Genomic DNA, 17,015 nt, shown 5'->3' with positions numbered 1-17,015 from the left:
CTCCAAGAATAATGTAGATTAGGAAGTATGCTAAGTAGTTAGGAAGTATACTGGCATCTCCAGTATGGACTTGTGATCTCATCATTGTATGGCTACTGCTCTACCAAAGCAGATCATAACCTCCTGCATATACCTTTTCACTTTCTGTCTTCCATCAAGGATCTACCCAATATCCAGAAGATTTTTATGCTTTTGTGGATCATGGCAAACACTCATGTTTCTCCTCTTTTTTTCCCTTTAACTCCTTACATGACTGGCCCACACCCTCAAGGCAGGATGTTGTAGTGGATAGTAACACTAGATGTGAGTCAAGAAAACCTTAGTTCAAATCTATCTCAGATATTATTACCTATGTGTCCCTGGGCAAATCATTCGACTATTCTATGACTCATTTTCCTCATATGTAAAATGAGGGGGTTACATCAGGTGGATTTTAAGGTCTTTTCCAGCTCTAAATTATGATCCTTTTCTAGTATGGTGTCTTTTCCTTCAAGATGTCTTTTATGCCATTCTCCTGTATCTCAGTTTCTATTGTCTCCACTTTTGGTGGTTCTCTGTGTTATCTAATTGTGGCTCTTTTGTAGGCATTCCTCCTTCCTTTAACCTGGAAAAGTCTTCTGAAGGTTTGTAAGACTTATTAGGTGAAGTGTTAGGCACATAGTGGTACTTAATAAGTGCCTTTTTCCTCCCACTCCACCCCATATGTGTGAGCACACATCCTTGTAATTGAATCTACTCCCTTTTGATCAGAAAGAAAAGGGACAAGAGAGAAAAATCTGAGGTCTATTGGGACTATTAAAATGTGATTGCTTATTTTATTATTATTAATTTTTGTGGGATGATTGCTTATTTTGAACTATATAGATCATGCACCAATGGCATTATCATTATCATTGCCTGAACTTGATTAAAGAGTTCCTCCATTCCTAGGACTTTATTTATTTACATAGAATGTATTCAGCTGATAAGTGTGCATGTCTGATTTGGCTTTTTGTAGCCCAAGCACTTAGCACAGTGCATGCACATAGTAGGCACCTAATAAAATGTTTATTCATTGATTGACTTTAAAAGTTCTGGAGAGCAAAAGCCAAAAAAAAAAACTCCTTTAATTTTTTTGATATGTTTTTAGTAAGTTGACTATAACATGGAAAGATATGGGAAAGCATGGAAGTATATATTCATCTCTATGCATTCAGGCTACCCCAATAATTTTACTCTTGAAGGGTTTTAGGCACTAGAAACCAGTGTGTTTCCTCAGTGAATGATTAGGAAGTTCAGAAGAAGGCAGGGCTTTGGGGAAAAGATAGTGAGTTTTCATTTTGGACATGCTGAGTTTGAGAATGTCTATGGGATAGCCACTTGGAAATGTTTGTAAGGTTAATGGGAACGTGGGCCCAGATTTCAGGAGAGGCAATAGGGTTAACTATATAGATCAGGGAATCATTTGCAAAGAGATGATAGTTAAACCTATGACAGTTGATGTCACCAAACTGATAACATAGGGGGAAAAGAGTGTCCAGAACTGAGCCTTCTGGGTCAACCATACTTAGTGAGTGTAACCTGGCTGAAGGTCCAGTGTAGAAGGCACAGAGAGTTTATGAGGGAGAACCAAAGAAGGAACCACTTGTGTAAAACCTAGAGAGGGAGAATATTTTGGAGGAGGTGATCAAGAATGTCAAAAGTTACATAGAAATCAAAGAAATATCAGGATTGATAAAAGACCAATAGTTTAGATAATTAAGAAGTCGATGGTAACTTTGGAAGGGCACTTTCAGTTGAAGGATATGGTTAGAAGCCACACTGTGGACAGTTTAGAAATGAATGAGACAAGGGAAAGTGGAGAAATCAAATATAGTCTTCTTAAGGAATTTAGCCATGAAGGGAAGGAGAGATAGAGGACAATGGAGATGATAGGATCAAATGGAGGGATGAAGGGATCTTTTTATTTTTTAAGCATGGGGAAAGTCATGGCATATGTATAGTCAGCAGGAAGGATCTGGTAGATAGGTAGAGATTAAAGATGAGAGACAGTGAAATGCTAATGGGGGCAATTTACTAGAAATGTGGGAGGAGAGGAGATCAAAAGTTCATATAAAAGAGATTTACCCTTTGCAAATTAAAGGCTCATTCTTGATTTGAGATGGATGACAGGGAGAGAATCAGGAGATAGGAGTGTCATGGAAATCCAGAGAAGAGAGTATTCCTAGAGAAAAACTGGAAATAAATAGAGCCCAGGGCTTGAACCCAAATCCAGCATTCCTTCCACTAAGCAATCCCACCTAAGCATCTTACAAGACCATTCTTTGAAACTATTTCATTTCTGCCTTGGGCACATTGCTGTTTGGCTATGGGGGAGTACTAATACTTGTATTACCAACCTCACAAGGCTTCTGTTCAGAGATATTCACCTAGTGCTAATCCACTAATTAATCCTCTCCCTCTGGGAGATCATTTTTTACCTGACTACTCTCTTGGACTTAATGATCTCTGAAACTCATTTATTCTGTGAAATGAAATCAACTCTGAAACTCTTACTTCCTCATGTGCTTTCCCACTTGGCTGCAGGGCTTCATCATCCTCCTGTGGTCGATTAACCTCTATCCATTCCCTAATTTTTCACCTTCCCTTTGTGTGTTGTCTTCCCCCTTTAGACTGTGAGTGCTTGAGGGCAGGGACTATCTTTTGCCTTTCTTTATATACCTAGTTCTTAGCAAGTGCCTGGCACATAGTAGGCACTTAATAAATGCTGATGACTCTAACAGTAATTGGATAATATTACTCCTTATAGCTATGTATATGGCACTGTACTCTCATTTAGTACTGTAAGCTTCTTGATAGTCAAGTCCATGTCTTAAGTATACTTTATATGTTGCCAACACTTTGAGCTCTGTGTGTGTGAGTCTCCTCTCTCTTGTCTCTGTCTCTATCTGTGTCTCTCTTGTCTCTGTCTTTCTGTCTCTGTCTCTCTCTGTCTCTGTCTCTCCCACATACATGTTTAATAAATTTTTGTTTAATTGCCACCAATTCCCATAAACACATGTAACACTACATCAGATTCTAATCTACTGGCAAATATTAGCATCCTGTTCTCCCATGATCTACCACTAGGGCTCCATGTCCTTCCCTGCTGGGGCACCCCCCCCTCCCACCCGTGTCCTCTTGTCCTACACAAGCTATCTTTGAGCCTCTCTAGCCCCAAAACATGCTGAGTCTTGAAATATTGAGACTGTGCAAATGCTGGATACCTAAAGCTATAATAATAGCTTGAAAATGAAAGCTTGTGAATGATAGATTAAATGCTTTGCTGCTGAGTTGGGGTAAGGGAAACAGGTCAGGTGGAAGATGGCACAAAGGAAGGAAGAGGATATGGCTTTGTGGTAGTGGAAAGAAGGCCAGATTTGAGTCAGGAGATCTGAGTTCAAATTCTGGTACTTACCAACTATGTGTCCTTACACAAATAATTTCACTATTCCAGAGCTGGCCTATTTCCTCTCCTTTAAAATGAGGTCAAGGAGATGTCAGTTTCTTTCTAATACTAAAGGGTTTTGAATTCCCAGCAATTCAAAAGGTTGGGGCAGAGTGGTCATTTAGTGGTAATTTAGTCCAAATCCCTCATTTTTACAAAGGAAGAAACTCAGGCTTAAAGAGATTGCATGGTTTCCCCAGGGTCACATGAGTAGTAAGTGGCAGAACTAAGAACATGAAAGTTCAGTTATTCTGACTCCACAAGGAGGCCTGAGGTTCTTAGGCAAGGAGAGGGGAGCACCTGCCTGGATATTGTGACCTTCAGAAAAGTCAGTCTACAAGTCCAGTGACAATGGGTTGATCATAGTTATTTTTATCTTGTGCAACCATGTAAACACTCAGCTTAGCAGGAACAATGCCTGCAACTTGTCTGTACACCTGGCAGTCACTCTGCTGAACTGGTGAAAGAGAACAATATAAAAAGATCAAAAGGCCTTGCCAGATTGATCTAGTTCAAGCCAAGCAATTGCTTGAGTGGAGAGTCCATCTTGGATAATATTCAGACACCTCTCCCAGTCTCAACACAAAGAGAGACCAAACACTAGTTAAGAGACAAAGGTGACTTTATAATAAAAATTCTTCATGCTAGATACAGGACAATGTAGACATCAAATCCCCAGTGCTCCTATTCCATTTGGATACGTGCCACAAAAAGAAAACTGGAGTAATTCTCAGAAACCATCATAAATCATCTATTTACGCCTGACAGCACTAATTATTTCTACTATGAAGATAAGTGCTCTTCAATATAGGCAACTTGAAAGGCATCATTTTAAGTTTCCCTCATGTAAGCATCAAGGATGCACCATTTTCGAGGGCAGGTTTAGAGAGTTGGACCCAACTTGTGCTGAATTGGCTTATTGGCAATTGACTTATCCAATTTGGGGCTGGACTCAACTATTATTCTCTGACAGATACAAATTCTGGTGACATTCTATTTCATTCCTACTTAAAAATAACCAGTGATAATTAGATAGTGTGTCATTACAAAGCACTTTCATTAAATTAATTCATCCATTCTCCATTAACAACAAACCTATCAGCCAACCAGTCCTAGCTCCTTTCTCAAAGAGACAGTGCTCTCAAAGTCCTCTCCTCTGCTCAAAGATTCTTACTGTTGGAAGTTCAGAGTACATTCTGGAATAGTTTATGGGATTTGGAGCTAAAAGGGACCTAATGGTTTATGATTTAACTCTCTCGTTTTCCATATGTAGCCCAAGGCTACATAGCTAGGAAGCAGTAGGGCAAATATGTGGACTCAGGTCTCTGGTTTCTAAGTCCAGCCCTTCTTCACTAAGACACTATACCATGTCTTCTTCCTTCCTCTTTGGCAATCTCTTCTCAACCCCCCTAACCAGTTTTTTCCCATTCTATCATAGCATCCATTCTGGTAACCCTCCCTGTATCCCTTTCTTCTTCCAGCTAGACTTACACATCTCTGGAGGCCCTGAGTTTTCTTCTCTATCTCAAAACCTCAAGTTTCAGGATCCTTGATGAAAGAAGCAGGGAGCAGGGAGCGGAAGTAGGGATAGATTGGATATGCAGGAAGAGTGAGACAGGTTGGAAAGTGGTGGTCACAGGTACCTTCCTGTTATGTCAGGAATGGGAGTGGGGCAGAAGGGTATAAGAGAGTAAACTAAAACCTGCCAGCAGGTTGAATCTTGGCATATTCCTACAAGGGTTCATGGAAGAGACAACCACGACCTTCCTCAAAAGATTCTTACTTGATCCATCCATCCCTACTAGCCATTGTCCTATATCTCCCTCCTTTGGGGACTAAACTCGTGCAAAGACTATCTGCAAGAGGTGTAATCAGCACCTTTCCTCTTCCACTCTCTTCTGAACTCTTCGCAATTTGACTTCTGACTTTATCATTCAACTGGAACCGCTCTCTCCAATGTAACAAATCATCTCTTAATTGTCAGCTCTAATAGCCTTAAAAAACCCCAACATCTTATCATCTTTTTCACCTTAATACTCCTTTCTTCTAGATTGTGTGATGCTGCTCTTTGTTCTCCTCCTGCTTTTCTGAACACTCTTCTGCCACCTTTGATGGATCCTCTTCCACTTTGATGGATTCCTCTTCCCACTAACCATGTTTATCCCACAAGACTCTGTCTGGGGCATCTTTTTCTTCTCCATCTATACTATTTCACTTGGTGATCTCATCACCTCCCGTGGTCATGATGATCATCTCCAGTTTCATATCTTTAGTTTCCAATCATACTTTCAAACTGAATGTTCCATATACATCTAAACTCAGCATGTCTAAAATTGGAACTCATTATCTTTCCTGCCAAATCTTCCCTTCTTCCTAACTTCCCTCTTTATGTGCAGGATATCACCATCCTCCCAATTACCCAGACATCACCATCTTAGGTGTCATCCTCAACTCCTTACTGGTCTCTCATCTTCCCCCACCCAATCCAATCAGTTATCAAGTTCTACCCTTTCTACCTTTGTAACATCGTTTATATATTCCCCCTTTCTCCTCCTGACATGGCCACCATTCCAGTGTAGGCTCTTATTGCTTATGCCTGGACTATTGTAATAGATTACTGGTTGTTCTCCTTGCCACAAGTCTCTCTCCATTCCCATCTATCCTCCACTCAGCTGTCAAAATGATCTTCCTAAAGCAAGTCCGACCATATACACCCCCCCCCCATTAAATAAATTCCAGTGGCTCCCTATTGCTTCGAGGATCAAATAGAAAGTCTTTTTGTTGACTTTTTAAAGCTTTTTATAATCTGGCCAATCCATACCGCCATGTTCTGAGATTCAAAGACATTGGCATCCTTGTCACACTTCAAAAAAAAGATACTCCATTGACTGCCTGTGCAATTACACTGGCTGCCCCCAGGCCCCAAACATTCTCCTTTTCTCATCTCTGTCTCTAGTTTGTTTGGCTTCCTTCAAAGTCTTAGCTCAGTGTCTCCTACCTTCTGCAAGAAACCTTTCTCGGTCCCCTATTAATGCTCTCTTCTGATTCTCATCTTGTATGATGTGACTTGCTTTCTTTGAGGACTATGTCATTAGAGCCCCATTTTCTGGAAGGGGCCAAACAAATTGGAAAAGTACCCAGTATGGGAGTACCTCTGTTGCCCAAAGATCAACTAGCCAATTCAGATATTCCCCTTTATGTTAATAATAATAATGTGGGGGCAGCTAGGTGGCGCAGTGGATAGAGCAACCGCCCTGGATTCAGGAGTACCTGAGTTCCAAATCCAGCCTCAGACACTTAATACTTACTAGCTGTGTGACCCTGGGCAAGTCACTTAACACCCCAACTGCCTCACTAAAAAAAAAAAATAACAATGTATTGGTACTAGCAGTTATTTATCTCTTTAAGATTTGTACACTGCTTCTATATGTTGATCCCTATAATAATCCTGACAGGTAGGTGCTATCATTATCTCTGTTTACAGATGAGGAAAGTGAGGCCAGATTAGTTAAGTGATTTTTTTCTGAGGGTAAACAGCTAATAAATGTCTGAACAGGATTTGAACTCAGGTCATCCTGACTCGAAGTCAGCACTCTATCCATCATACTACCTAGCTCCACTTGGCCACATAATGATGGTGTTTTTAGAAAACAGAAACTCCCTAAACCATCCACTTTGTTTTGAATACCCATATAAATGAAATCACAATACAACCTGATATAACGATCATTTCTTAAAAAGTCTTTGTTATAAGCACTGTGCTTGGTGCTGGCTAATGGTTAGAATGATACATAGACCTCGCCTTCAATGAGTTTACAGGCAGAGGGGAGAGAAGGGTTGAATAAGGAACCAGCATAGATAGCATTAACATGTACTTTATAAAGCCAGATTATATCTTAAGAAGCCTGGAAAGCTGAAGAGTAAGTGATTTGCCCTGGGTCACCCAGTTTATATAGCTTAGAAGGAGGATTTGAACCCCTGGCATCAGATCATCCTATTTGTATGCCACAACATAAACTATATATGAACATATTTGTGTACATGTATTTATATACATATATATGTGTACATGATATATACTAATACACATATACAAAATATTATTTTCGATTTATAGTTTAATGTCCTGAGTAACTTGTATCCTCTCTCTCCCTCTCTCGTCTCTCTCTGTCTCTGTCTCTCTGTCTCTTAACTTCTGGTTGTCATTCTATTTAGCAGTGGATAGATGGGAAGCTAACATGAACAGATAAAGTGCAGGCTCCTAGGCTCCTATTGAATCTGACCCAAGATGTCAGGGAACCATAAGCTACCTTAGCCTGATGGTCTAATTTTTAAACTGATTGCTCATGTTGTGGTAGAAGAACCATTTTTGGGATGTGGGAGCTCAAGTTGCTTTAAAAAGAAATGTTTCCACTAACCTAGGAAATGGGAGAAGACAAGTGACCAGTTCTCTTGTTCCATTGACTCAGTGCCAGAAAATTCTCTACTTTTTTCTGAAACTTGGATCCAAATTTATCATTCTAGTTCTCTGGTATAGTGTTTTCATGTCCAAAATAGAGTAATTAAAAAAAAATCTCCCAGGCTTCCAAATAAACAGCTTAAAGAGAAACTTGGAAATGATATTGTTTTCAGGACCTTTGGACCCATGCGTCATGCTCTTGGCTTGATTTTAGCTGCAGTGGAGAAAGTACATTGATTGAGTACAGGCTGGGTTACTGAGAATGCTTGTCTGATGATCTTACCTTGGTTATATGATAAATTTAGAGACTAAAACAGCAAAGATAGACGTGTCACCCCAATGACTGTTCAGAACAGCAACAAGTCTATAGGGACAAGTCTATTTCTGACCTGTTTGAAGAAGTTAAAAACAAAACAAAACATCAAACTGAGCTTTCTTAATACTAAATTAAGTAAATAGGGCTTTGCTGTCCACTAAGGAATGTATTTTTGTCCTTAATGGGATCAACTCCAAGATGAAGAGGATCATACAGCCATTTGGATCATAGGAATTAGCTAGAAGCCACCTCAGGGGTCTTCTAATGTAACATATATAGATGAAGAAAGTGAAGCAACCCAGAAATTAAATAACAGCCTCAATCACATAGGCAGTTTAGGTACTTCTGAGTGCTTCTAATTCTAGATCTTATGCTTTTAACTTCACATGAGCTAGAAGGGCCGTTTTACATTTAAGATAAATATAATATGAATACTTCAACAAATATCTACTTATTGCCTTCTCTATACAAGAACAAAAGACAAAAAAAGGTGGGGGCTTTCCTAAAGCCATATTGGTCATGAAAGGAAAATTAAAGAAGGGATGTATAGCCACTGTTTGGAGAGGACCAGATGATGATGAGGGAAATTGTGGGAGGGAAGGATAAAGGGAAAAACTATAGTACTTGACTCCCCTTTTAATATCTGTTTTCTCTATAGTAAAGAATGATCTTTGGCTGTAAAAGAAGAGAGAAAAATGGGTTAACAGGGAGGGGAAACACAAGATGAATGAGGAGATGGTAAAACTGTACCTGGCTGCCCTCAGTGAGTTGGTCACAAGACATATTCTGAAAGACCCTGACAAATATGACTGTTAATCTGCTCAGAACTGCCTTTGAAAAATAATGGAGAGAGCAGAGAGGCCTCAATACTAGAGAATGGCACCACTCCAGATTTTTTTAAAAGTAAGGGGATTCTGTAAATTATAACTTTGTAGGCTTGATTTTAATTCTGACAAAATTCTAGGAGGTAGTATGGAAGGAATGGGTTGCAAACACTTAGAAGGGAAGCCTTAAGGCTTACAAACTTGCATGACTTCATCAAAAACAGATGATGCCTTGGGGCAGTAAGGGGCTAGCTGATAGAGCACCTGCCTGTAGTTAGGAGGATCTGAATTCAAATCTGCCCTCAGACACTTACTGGCTGTGTGCCCATGGGCAAGTTAATTAACGTGGTTGCCTCCAAAACAAACAAACACACACACACCACACACACACACACACACGATGTAAGACTAACATCAATTCCTTTCTGGACAGGGTATAAGACTGTAATGCCATAGCTATAGTATACTTAGATTTCAACAAAACATTTGACAAAATCCGTATCAGGATTTGGAACTGGTTAATAAGTTGGTTCCAAGATTAGTAATTAAGTAGGTCAATGTCTTCAACTTGGATTCCATGCTGGACTTTGTCCATGACAGTGGCAAAAAACCTTTCATGAGCATTTATTTCCCTGTTTTATGCTTCAGTTGATATTCATAATTAAGAGTCATTGAACAGACTTATCTTGATATTATAACTTTTCAAGCAATCTGTATGATTTTAGTTCGTGCATGGAAATACCTTCTTGGCAAACTTCCTTTACTGCATCAAATGCATTTTTTGTTTTGTCTTGTTTTTTGTGCGGGGCAATGAGGGTTAAGTGACTTGCCCAGGATCACACAGCTAGTAAGTGTCAAGTGTCTGAGGCTGAATTTGAACTCAGGTCCTCCTGAATCCAGGGCTGGTACTTTATCCACTGTGCCACCTAGCTGGTTATAGTCAACAAATAACCATTATGGCATTAGTATTCTCTACACCTTTCAGTCACTTGTGTCAAAACAAATCAACAAGTTGACAAGCACTTATTGAATACATTATATAGTGATTAATATGTGTTAGAAACTGTACTAGGTACTGAAGTTACAAATAAAGACAAAAATATCGTCTTTGCCCTCAAGGGTTTTACATTCTAATGGGGGAGACAACATACAAGACAATTAGGTTTGTACAAACATAATACAGAATTGATGGAAAGCAATCTTTTTTTAAAAAATAATTATTTTATTTTCATTCAGGGAACATGGACAAAGTACGATAAAAAATGATGATTGTACACGAGACTGCAAATCTACCCATGTACAACTTGTTATTTCCCTCCAAATATACAACAGCTATAAATTTTTTCCCTTTTTTTCTCCACCCTACCCCCACCCTCCCTTCACCTACCCTAGAGATGGCTACCATTACACATAGATGGATGGATGGATAGATAGATAGATATACATATATATGGAAAATTATTCTGTACATTCTTTTTATCAGTTTGTTCTCTGGATTGCAGATAGTAGTCTCACCTTATATGTCCTTTATTTTTAATTTGTGTATTTATAATAGTCAAAAAGACTTAGTCATTCTCAGTCAATTCTTAAAACAATATTACTGTTACTGTATACAATGTTCTCTTGATTCTGCTCACTTTACTGTTCATCATTTCTTATAAGCTGTAAAGATGAATCTGCTGTTCACTAATGTTTGAAAAAAATTCTTGATCTCTCATCATACTTTTATTAAAGATCCCTTGACATTTGTCTAGATTATTCTCATAAAAAGACACATAAACTATAATGGGGAAATACAGCATGATCAACACATAAAATAAATATAAGTGCATATAATAATTCTCAGTAAGACCATGACTTAAGTCTTGAGATCAGAGAAGGCTTCACAGACGAGGTGGCATTTGAGCAGTTTTTGAAGTCTGGAAAGGAACAGGAGTCATGTATGAATCTAATCTGATGAGTACATAGGGCACAGGAAGGAAGATGGTGTGAGAGAAGTCTGAAAGGACAGCTGAATATCAGGTCGCATAGTATCATGAATTCAGGGCTGAGGAGGTAAGACTATTTGTCAGGCAATGGGGAGCCATTGAAGAGTATTGAACAGGGGAGTAAGGTCAGTAGAAACAGTGGATAAGAATAATTAATCAGCATGCAATTTAAAAGATGGATTAGAGTATGGAGGTGGGAAGGCCATGAAAAATAACAGGAAAGATATTGGTGATGTAAACAAGGTTGTAGAGGTAGAGAGAAATACTAATTACATTAGTAAAAAGCAGTGATTTAAGGGACAGCTAGGTGGCACAATGGATAGAGCATTGGCTCTAGATTCAGGAAGACCTGAGTTCAAATACGACTTCAGACACTTGACACTTACTAGCTGTGTGACTCTGTCTGGGCAAGTCACCTTAAACCCTCATTGCCCTGCCAAAAAAAAAAAAAAAGGCAATGATTTAATTAGGGCTTTGAAAATAGAAGAGCCTTAGTTTTTAAGACTTTTTAACCTCTTCTTCTTCTTCTTTTTCCTATTCCTTCTCCTCCTACTCCTCCTTATTTCTCATTTTTGAAATGTGTCTACTTTGGGTTACAGTGGCAGCCAAGGCCTCAGGCTGTCAACTCTAATTACAAAATTGTAGAGAGGACAAACTCTGAATAAATGGCTAGATAGGTGCTCTGGAAACAAGCAAGACAATTCCTGTTCTTTGCTAAAGCCCAATATTCTGCTGAGCTGTGGGCCCTAGAGTCAAGAAGACAGGAGTTCAAATCTAGCCTAAGACACTTAAAAGATAGACAAATTAATTGTTCTCTGCCTCAGTTTCTTCAACTGCAAGATGGGGATAATAACAGGACCTAGCTCACAGGGTTTTTGTGAGGATCAAATGAGATAATATTTATTAAGTGATTAGCACAATGCCTGGCATATGGTAGGCATTAGATAAGTGCTTATTTCCCTTCCCTTCTTCTTTCAAGTGATGCTATTTATTCTTTCCATGTTTTCAGTCCTTATGGCCTCTTGTTCCTGATATCAGCATAAAGGGAAGGAATGAATTTAGAAATCATGTGATCTTGAATCCTAAAATTTCCTTTTAGCTGTGTTTTTTTTCCCCTTCTAACACATTTTCTTAGGGGAAAAAAATGAAAGGGCTTAATATCACATAGTAGGGACAGCCAGATGGAAAAGTGGTTAGACTTCTGGGACTGAAATCAGTAAGACTCAACTTCCTGAGTTAAAATCTGGCTTCAGACACTTACTAGTCATGTCACCCCAGGCAAGTCACTTAACCATGTTTGCCTCAGTTTCCTCATCTGTAAAATGAGGACAGGAAATGATAAAGAAATGGCAAACCACTCCAGTATCTTTGCCAAGAAAACCCCAAATAGAATTACCCAGAGTCAGACACAACTGATTGCAACTGAACAATAATATCACGTAGGTAGTAAATAGCCGAACTGAGATTTGAACCTATTTTCTCTGATCCCAAATCCTTTGCTTTTTCTATGACATCAGATTATAGAAGATCAGGAAACTTTGGCATAGTTCTGTATATTTTGTCCACCCTAGTCTCTAGCACATTACACAGTCCCTCAATAAACTACTCAGTGATTGACTGATAATACTTTGCCTGAAAGCAAGAGGTTAAGCTTTCCAGGTGATTTTTAGCCCTATCATTTTTACAATCTTATTCTTTTGTTATCTTTTGTTTTTAGATCACCTTCATTTCCAAATATATCCCCCTCCTCCTCCTCCTCCTCCTCCTCTTCCTCTAAGAAACAAACTCTCCCATGGAACAAAGACTAAAAATGGGGGAAAAAAGCAGTTCAAGAAAACCAATCAATACATCAACCATTTCTGATAAAACAGGCAATATCCAAGGCCTAGAGCTTCACCCCTTTGCAATATAGGGAGTAAGGTACATTTTCCAACTCTTCTAGACTATTCAGGATTGTTGTGGTGGTTGTGATTGTCTTGCATTGTTTCCATTTCCATTGTGTTGTTGTAGTCATTGTATATTGATTTCCTGGTTCTGCTTACTTCACTTTGTTGGCCCTATCCTTTAATTCTTCTTCCTTACAAGGAAAATGGGTAGGGGCTGATAAAAACATGGATTTAGAGCTAGAAGGAATCAATGAGGAATCATCGATGCTATTGAGTTCAACCTTCTTATTTACAGATGAAGTAGTTTGAGGTCCAGCAGGGTTAAGGAACGTGCCCAGAGTCACACAGTTAGTAGGTGTCTGAGGCAAGATTCAAACCCAGTTTTCCCTGATTCCCAAATTCAACACTCATATACACTGTATTTTGTTGTTTTGTTTTGTTTTTTAAATCTCATTGGGAAAGCTATGAAGACTGACTTAATGAGCAATAATTCTTTTGAACCACTTACAAAGGCATTCTAGGCCAGGGACATATTATATCATATTACATTCGTTCCTGATTCTCTGAGTTTCTACTCTTTTGTTCAGTCATGTCCAATTCTGTGGCTCCATTTGGGGTTTTCCTGGAAAAGATACTGGAGTAGATTGCCATATTCTTCTCCAGCTCTTTTTACAGATGAGGAAACTGAGGTAAATAGGGTTAAGTGATTTTCCCAGGGCCTCACAGCTAGTAAGAGTCTGAGGCTGGATTTGAACTTGGGAAGATGAGTCTTCTTAATGCCAGACCTGGTACTCTATCCACTGTACTACCTAGCTGCTCTTCTAGTCTGTAATAAAAAAATAAACAAAAACCCTTTAAAAATTAAAAATCATTTTTTAACAAAAGGTAGCTGGACCACTTTACGCTTTAGGAAAAGAAAGGAAAAGTTTGTTTCTAAATGGAAATATTTGGTTGGGGGTGGGTGGGTAGAGGGAAGAATATGGAAATCCTTCTTGGGCTTCAGTTTCCTTTTTTGTAAAAGAAGGAGTTGGGCTAAATAATTTCTAAGGTCTCCTTCTAGGTTTCTAGGGAAGGGGAATAGTTTACATTACTATGTGCCAGTCACTGTGCTACGCACTTTACAAATAGTAATGCATTTGATCTTCACAACAATCCTGTGAAGTAGGTGCGTTTATTATCTCCATTTTTTTTTTTCTTTTTTGCCGAGCAATGAGGGTTAAGTGACTTGCCCGGGGTCACATAGCTAGTAAAAGTCAAGTGTGTGAGGCCAGATTTGAACTCAGGTCCTCCTGAATCCAGGGCTGGTGCTTTATCCATTGTACCACCTAGCTAGCTGCCCCCGATTATCTCCATTTTAAAACTGAGGAAACTGAGGCAAGCGGAGGGGACCAGGGGTTACATAGCCAGTAAATGACTCACGCTAGATTTGGACTCAGGAAGATTAATTCAGGCCTAGGACAATAGCCATTGTGCCACCTATGCTGCCTAGACACATTCTATAATCCTATTAGATGGCTTTCAGTATTATTGGATACATACAGTACCATATGCTTTGATTTTGTCTGGGAATGAGAAAAAAGGCATGAGCCAGATAATTTGAACACTGCACCAGTTCTTATGTTCTTTTATAATTAGTAATGATTTCTTTAATGGTGTTTTCTCCATTTAAACTGGGCAACCATGAGCTTGTGAATATTTAACAATAGGCTCTCTGAAAAAAAAATGTACATATGTCACACTTTTAAGTTTAATTTAAACTGTTAATATTTTCTACATCTTCCCTAAGTCTAGACAATTAATGAAACAATGTCAAGCTCTGATTGGTAGTGTCTGCTGATATTCGAGGTATAGATGTTCACACTGAAAATTTTACAACTAGCTCATGAATGCCTGTTGGAGCTAGCTCCAGCATACCTCTAGATCGAGACAAAGTTACTTGGTATGATTTCAGGGTTTCTTCCTTTCCCAAACAACTCTTCCAATTGCACTTAGTACTAAACATTCCTTTTACCTGGAAAAGAAAAAACACAAACAAAAAAACCCCCAACCCTTTCTTTGTGCTATTAAACATTTTTATTTTCTCCATTTATATTATGGTTACTGTCTGTATATATTGTTTTACTGTTTAGGTTTTTTGGTTTTTTGATTTTTTTTTTTTACTTTACTTGACTAACCCTATCATTTCTGTCATCTTTGCCAATAAAAATGGACTTGAAGGTAAAGCTCATCATAGAAAAGCAACCAATCAAAAATATTTATTAAGTATCTATATGCCAAGCTCGGGTTTCTTTTTTCTTCTATTTTAAATGGTGGGTCCTTTCTCCCTAACTTCCCCAGGCTGCAAGTACAGCAGCCATTCTCTGGTACTATCCCACTGCTGATCAGTACAAGAGCTTGGTGGATATGACCTTCCTTCGGCAGCCCTCTTCACTTCCTTAGTTCCCCACTCCTAGGGGCTCGCCATATTGGTTCCAAAATTAATGCAGATAGGAGCAGTTAGGTGGCGCAGTGGATAGAGCACCAGCCCTGGATTCAGGAGGACCTGAGTTCAAATCCAGCCTCAGACACTTGACACTTACTAGCCGTGTGACCCTGGGCAAGTCACTTAACCCCCATTGCCTCACCAAAAAAAAAAAATAATAATGCAGATAGCTGATTGGTTTAGCTCTACCTCAACTCAGAACTCCAGAGCTGAAATAATCCACTAGCTTCAGCTGTAATTACATATGTGGGCCACTGTGCTTGGCTCAGGCACTTTTCTCATGCAAGTAATTCACAATTAAGTGCAAATATGCAAAGGATCTATAATTCTGTCTTTGTAGGAAACTGGTGTTGGTGATTCTCCCTGCCAAGACAGATTGTAGTCTATCTCTGATTTGGCAGCTAAAATCCTAAGGACCCAGAAGAACATAGAAGTTAAGTGACCTACCTTGGGCTCCACAGCTAGTAAGTGTCAGAGACAAGGTTTGAAACCAAATCTTCCTGGTTCAAAGGCCCATAGTCTATCCAACTATGCCATGCTACCTCTAAGATTCATTGTTCTCTGCCATTTTGAAAGTATGCAAAGCACTTTCCTCATAAAAATACTATGTGGTACATTATAATAACAGTAGACAATTAAATGCTTTAAAGTTTGTAAAGTATTCCAAATTTTAAAAATATTTCATCTGATAGGTCAAATATTATTATTCCCCTTTAAAAAAATGAAGAAACCAAGGCACACAAATGCAGTGACTTAACCAATGTTATATCACTAGTGACGATCAGATCTAGGAGCCATACTCAGACCTCTTGACTAACACTCTTCTCATCATACCACAGCTGCAACTCTGAGAGAGGTAAAATATTGAATCTGTCTCTTTCATACCATAGTGTACATAACCATTATCAGATTCTTGATTGAAAGCAGATTTGGATAGAGAAGAGAAGGCAGATATAGATTACGAGCATTAGGTCCTTAAAAGGGGTACCTTTAAGTGACTAAGTCATTTTAACTATTATAAGTACCCAAATTAACTACAAAGGACCTATGAAGCAAGATACTATCTGCATCCAGAGAAAGAACTGATAAAGTATGTATAGAATGGTTTTATACACACACACACACACACACACACAGACACACAAACACACACACAAACACATTTGTATTTAATGATAGCCATCTCTAGGGCAGGAGAGAAGGGAAGAAAAAAGAAAAATAAGACAGATGATAACTATTATATATTTAAAAGGAGTAGCAAATTGTACATAATAGATTTGCAGTTTCATATAATACCATCTCTTTTTCTATTCTACTATGTTATAGACATGCTTGTTTTCTAAAGTTCAGAATAAAATAATTTTAAAAAAATGATAGAGCAACAAAATTGGAGGGGAAAGAGTAAAAAATAAGACAGAAATAAAAGATAAACTTCAAATTCTTAACACTTTTTTCAAGGGCACACTATTACCATAGACAACCTAACTGAGTAGGCCAGAAACAAAGCCTTGATAGGTGAGGAAAGGTTTTTTCAGGACAAATGAAGACTTGAGGGCTTCTGTTTTCGAAGTAACACCTGGGGATAGGGTGATCC

The sequence above is a fragment of the Dromiciops gliroides genome, chromosome 1, assembly GCF_019393635.1.
Source record: "Dromiciops gliroides isolate mDroGli1 chromosome 1, mDroGli1.pri, whole genome shotgun sequence".
NCBI lineage: Eukaryota > Metazoa > Chordata > Mammalia > Microbiotheria > Microbiotheriidae > Dromiciops > Dromiciops gliroides.
The sequence above is the reverse complement of the archived record's forward strand: the minus strand, read 5'-3'. Positions refer to the sequence as shown.